This window comes from Halichoeres trimaculatus, unplaced genomic scaffold (genome assembly GCF_033239565.1).
Source record: "Halichoeres trimaculatus isolate MK-OKI-2021-1 unplaced genomic scaffold, fHalTri1.1 fHalTri1_scaffold_1, whole genome shotgun sequence".
Lineage (NCBI taxonomy): Eukaryota > Metazoa > Chordata > Actinopteri > Labriformes > Labridae > Halichoeres > Halichoeres trimaculatus.
In genome coordinates this window covers 1,059,800-1,065,799 of record NW_027437179.1, presented here as the reverse complement: position 1 = coordinate 1,065,799, position 6,000 = coordinate 1,059,800, and positions in this window count along the sequence as shown.

Sequence of the window (6,000 nt, the reverse complement as noted above, 5' to 3'; positions counted from 1 at the left end):
TTCGACTGAACCGATCCACTCTCAGAGGGTGGAGCAACACACTGCAGACGGTTGATTGGTCAAAAGAATCGTCACTTACCCCGACAGCGGCTGCATTTCTCCTGGTGGCACACAGACTTCTCTGAAACAAAGCTTGATTGTACTTTGTAATAGAGAGTTACATGAAAATCACAGAGAGGACGAAATGCTGCATGTCTTCCATCTATGCTCTTTGTTTACTGTGTCGTGTTTTCTTCTTTGTTGGATTTAATAGCGGGGTAAGCTGCTACGGCGTCACGCTGTTTACCAGCTGCAGCTTCCGGCATCCAGCTTACACGCCACCCACCACGAGAGGGCACAGTTTGCTGTGGAAACGCAAACAGGATCAGACTTAACTGCCCTAAATCGTCCCAAACCGTACTGAACCGACCCAGACTGCTTGGTGGAAACGCAGCTATTGAGACTCAGTGGAGCTGTCCAGTGCTGAATTTACAGACCAGGCCTAAGCCTCATCAGAGCTGTTTAATGCTGAACTCTCAAAGGTTACCTAAGGCTACTTAAAGGTGCCATTAACCACAAGTGGAGGAAGTAACTGCGTTAGCTTTGCCTGGTTCCTTTTTCCAGTATACGGTGATGTGTTCCAGGGTACAAAATGTGCCGTCAACCTTTCAGTACCTGCTGCTAAAAGCCTGGTGCTTGAGGACCTGGGACGAACATACACAGATGGTATTTGATGGTATAGTAATCAAGCTGAACCAAAAAGTAGAGGCTATCATGTCATTCCCAGCTTCACTATGGCCCTCATTTATTAAACGTGCGTACACCTAAAAAATGGGTGTACGCTCCTTTCCACGTACAGATCGTCATTTATCAATCTGAACGTGGGCGTCGGATACGCTCAAATCCCACGCCAGGTCTGAGTTCGTGTACGCAAGTTTCATGTCAGTGGGGAGCGGGGTGCAGAGAGGGAAATCCCTCTGTGGAGGAGAATAATTAGATCATATGAGCACAAAACATTTTCAGACAGAGAAACTGATGTTCTTAGATTAATATTTAGATGCTTGAATTAGATATGACACCAAGAATGTTTCTAACATTTCACTCTTCTTCTGACAATCTGTAGAATACATCGCTATGAAAGAGCAGCACGAGCTGTCAGCTGATTTCTCTGTATTAAAAAATGTGTTTCCTTCATTGGTTTACTTAAAAAAAAAAAGAAAAAAAGAATAGAGATGCTGTTTTCAGTTTTTAATACACTCCTCCCATGTTCATGATAAAGAGAACATTCAGATGACGCTGGAGCAAACTTTCAGCACGGATTTTTGTTAGGAAGCTGTATTTATTACAGGATTTATAGTAAAGAAGATCATTTTATTTTTATTTATCATTATTATTTCACTCCTCACAATATTATCATATAAACCTGATCTGTGTGTGTGTGACAAAGGGACTGTTTAATGATGAAACACACACAAACAACCTGCTCACCTCGTGGTACAAATAATGATAAAACTCTGGTCTACCTGTACGTAATTGCGCACGATGGACACACTTCAGCTCCACTCCCTCCTCAGTCTGTGACAGGTTCAGGAGTCTGCAGCTTCTTTCAGAGCTCAAACACATCTTTAAAAGCCAACTTTCTACATTTCTGCACCTGAATGGAAACAATTAATGATATTGTGGCTTCTGATAGACAGACATCACAGATTAATTAATCAAGGTATAATTGAAGGATGTTTAAATCAAATGTTTAAAACTCTGCTGTAGTTTAGTTTGTCACATCCAAGTTGCTGACAGCTGCTGTGATTTCCTTGCAGGTGAGATTTTTCTGACTTGCTATAACGCCACTTTTCTGGCTGCCAAACAACACAGCGTCATTTCTCTCGACCCCTGCTGCTACGGTGTTGTGGATTTCCAGCATGGGGAAGTTCCCTTTTCCCCGTAATGCGTCCCTCCATGTCATGAATTCCCTGGGTCCTGCCAGCTGAACCTTGAATATTTAGGGGCGTGTTGTGTAAATTACAATTGTTCTCATCTGCCACATTTATCAACACCTGATCAGGCGTAAGCTGTGATTGGCCCTGGCTGACTTTTATCAAACTGTCCTTTTTCTCGTTTCCTGATCAACAGTCTCTTCCTGTTTCCAAAAACCTGAACTTTAAAAACCTGGTAACAGGTGTAGAGATGCTGGCTTCTGGTGAAACCTCCCTGATGGACAGGTGGACCTCAGTCTTAACAGCAGGTGTTGGGTTTTCAGACAGCCTCCAGGACATCGTTAGCCTGATTGTTTTGGCCCCCAGTCCTGTGTTTGTTGGTGGCCCTCCTGCTGGGCTCCTAATAGAGACTAATCCTGCTGAATAGAGACAATATGCTACAAAGCTGCAGCTTAGCAGCAGGTGCTCTGACATTTTACACACACACACACACACACACACACACACACACACACACACACACACACACACACACACACACACTACATACACATAATACTCCTGTAAGTCATTAACATGGACAGACTCAGAGGAGAAGACAGACACCTGGACCACACTAGCAGCGGCGGCAGCAGCGGCGGCGGCAGCAGCGGCGGCGGCAGCAGCGGCGGCGGCAGCAGCGGCGGCAGCAGCAGCGGCGGCAGCAGCAGCGGCGGCAGCAGCAGCGGCGTACACATTATAAGTTACTTTAGATGCTGAACACTTGACATAACTGGAAACACACTCTTAACAGACACACGAGTTTAAACCATGAAGCTGAGGAGGACGGCCTGGGGGCTCCTGGCTGACATGTTGGTTTTTGATCCAGGGAGTGATGCTAATGCTATGCTATCACAGATAAACAGTCCACACCCAGGGCTCATTCATTAGCAGCTAATGAGCTAAATTTCCATCCTGGCTAAGGTCATTCATTAAAATGAATAAGCAGAGAGAAGTCACCTCAGCACTTTCTCATCTGTGTCAGAGGACTGACGCCTGCCAGGTGAGTCAGTGAAACAGGTCACTCTGTCACTGCTCTCTGGGAAAACGCCAGCAACAACCCTGACTGCTGTACTCTGTCTGCCAAATACAGTAATCTGTGATAAACACTGTGAGCCAACAGGCCAGGGGCAAGCCAGAGAGTGAGGGATGTGTACCTGGAGAAATATCATCACCACCAAGGGACGAGAATATCAGCGAGTGAAGAGCCTGAGCTCAGCCCTAGCAGAAACCATCATACCATTCTACTCCACAAGTTTTTGATGAAAACCGCCTTTCAGGGGTTACAGTGTTACATCCAAGGACTGAATTAGCCACTTGATGTCCAACAAACAGTTAGCTTCCAATCAAAGTAGCTTTGCCCCCAAAAAGTTTGTAACAATTCATACTATTTCTTTGTACAATATTTGAAATGTCGCAACGCATGGGCAGGGAGTGAATACCCATGCACCAGTAAATAGTCGCACCCAGCAGGTTAAAAGAAATTAATTTTCTCCCTCAGGCCCTGCCTGCTCACCATCAGCCTTCTATGCCGTACAAAAACAGATTTTTTAATAACGAAAAACACACACAAAGTGTGAATTAATGAAGACTGTATTTCAAGAAACACAAAACAAAAGAAACTCCAAACCGAAAATCTCCCGTGCCCTCCCGCTGCCAACTTAAGTCACTTATTGTCCTGAAAAGAATGAGTCCCAAAGTCTGTTGTTCTTCCAAAAGTAATCCCAAAGGTAATGAGTCCTGTCTCAGTCCAACAAAAAAGTAATCCACAAAAAAAAGGAAGAGGAAAAATAATTAATCCGCGACTGAGGAGGACGCGTCCGCCGCCGCCACCACAACTGCCACAACGATGCCACCGATCTCCTCCACAGAAAACGCTCCACCTCTGTCCTGGAGCTCCCCTCCCAGAGTAAACTCCCTGCAGCTCCCCAGGGTCCAACCAGACTTGTTATCGCTGAGGAATTGAGTTTCTTTCTCTGCATGCGGGAACAACCCAATCTCTCCTCCAGCACCGCTCAGGTAAATCTCCTCCCTCCTCCCTTAAATCACCCCCCCCCTGGGAGTGGCCCTTACCCACACATATTACAGACCAAAATTTAACAAATGAGGGTCAATCATGACTTAAAAATACAAAAAAAAATAACAATAAACCCCCCTCACAACCCTCTACCCGTGTTCGTGAGCTGCCTACCTTTACCGTGGGCCTTACAGGTTTACCAATCAAAACCAATCAGCCATTACGAGCACCTCTCTGACACTGTGTGAGCCCCATCTCATCAGTATCAGAACAGCTCCTGACTCCTCTAGACCTCTGAAGGTGTGCTGTGGCATCTTGCACCAACATGTTTGCGGCACTTCCTCTAACAATTTACACAAGGCGGTTCACCACCAAAAGCAGTTTGTGCCAACGAAACTCTTACTTACAAACAGTAAAGGTGTTGCAGTTTTGCATGAAATCAGTATTTAAAAGTAAGCCCTCCAAACCTAGTCTTAGGCCCCATTTACATGACACTGCATGCAAGAAACGCAGCCAAAAAGTCTGCGCTTACACAGAAATGCTGTAGTGTGCATTCCAGGCCTGTAGGTGGCGACATAACTGTAGGGTCTTTTGATAGCCCTCCCCTGATGTAGAGGTGGGCTGATCATCTGGTGCATATACTGAATGTGTCTTCACTGATTGCAGAGGTGGAGCAGTAGGTGCACATTTTGTTTGAAGGCAGATTCAGCAGCACACAACATTGTTACTGTTGTTGACCAGTTTCCACTCTGGAGGTCGTTTACAAAGTTTCAGTTTTAGGTCGGCTAAAACACTGTTTCTGTGTAAATGAAAGGCTGAAATGCAACGGTACCTTTATATTTCATCTTAACCCTAACCCTAACTGTTCTCCTGTAAATGGCCCCTCGTTCGACTTCTTTGGTCATAACCTGAGCCTGAAACCAACCCTTTCACTACCAGAGGTTTGGTATATCAATCACATTTAAAAGCTCACACTCACTGGTGTCACCGGTGTTTTAGTGTAAAATGTGACCGTGTTGACTGGTGACTGTTCACTAGGTCTGGTGGACTCTGGAGGAAGTACAACTTTAGACTCTTCTGTAAAGCTTTTTTATCTGTCACCAGAAGTTGCTGCCTGCTTCCCACAGAAAGAATCAAATGCACTCCTGAAAACCTCTTTTGGTTTTATCCTCTGAACATTTTCTGCAACAAACACAATACATTTAAAGCCAGTGAAGTCTTTTATTCTACAGCTGGTATAAGTGAGGACTGGTGCAGATATGAACTCATTACCTCTGTCAGTGAGACTCCATCAATGCCACCTGAAGGACAGGAATAAGTACCTCCGTCCTGTCTTTCTGCTGTATCCTCTGGGAAGCTTTCAGCTCATCTCGTCTTTAACTCAAACATTCAAAAAGGCAAAATGTCAAACGCCTAATCTCCTTCTTACACTGCAGTTTGAGCTCATCAGTCTCGCTGTGCCGTCTCTCTTCCTCTCCCTCAGAAAGAGGCAGACAGAGAGGAGGGGATAGGACTGTGGCAGGCGGGTTAATAACTCGCTTTGCTCTGGACGCCTTAAATTGGTTTCCATTGACACCTGCTATCTCTCAGCTGATAGCAGCGAGGACCTCATCAAGTGTACAGACGCTGCTGGTGGGGAGCCAAATAACCCACTATAGAGCAATAACTTCAATCCTTCATACACGCAGCTTTCATTGTGTCCATGTCCAGTCCCTGAGGTTTGTTCCTCCCTCCGCTGGGATGTCGCCTTTCAGTCACTTTACAGCCGCCCTCGATGCCTCACTCAGATAAAGCCTTCCTTTCCATTCAGGCTTTTTAATTGCCTTGCCATGAGGTTGAGCTTATCTCAAATTAGACGTTCAAATATTGAAATATTTGTCATTACCAGGCTTCTTTTTTGTCAGGGAGGGAAGATAATCCAGCACAGGGCAGGCAACTAGAGACAAGACGACTGCTGAAAGACAGGAGCAGAAAGAATGAGCAACAAGATAAAAATATCAGAAACATTCAGGTTCATCTGCACTAACTGTG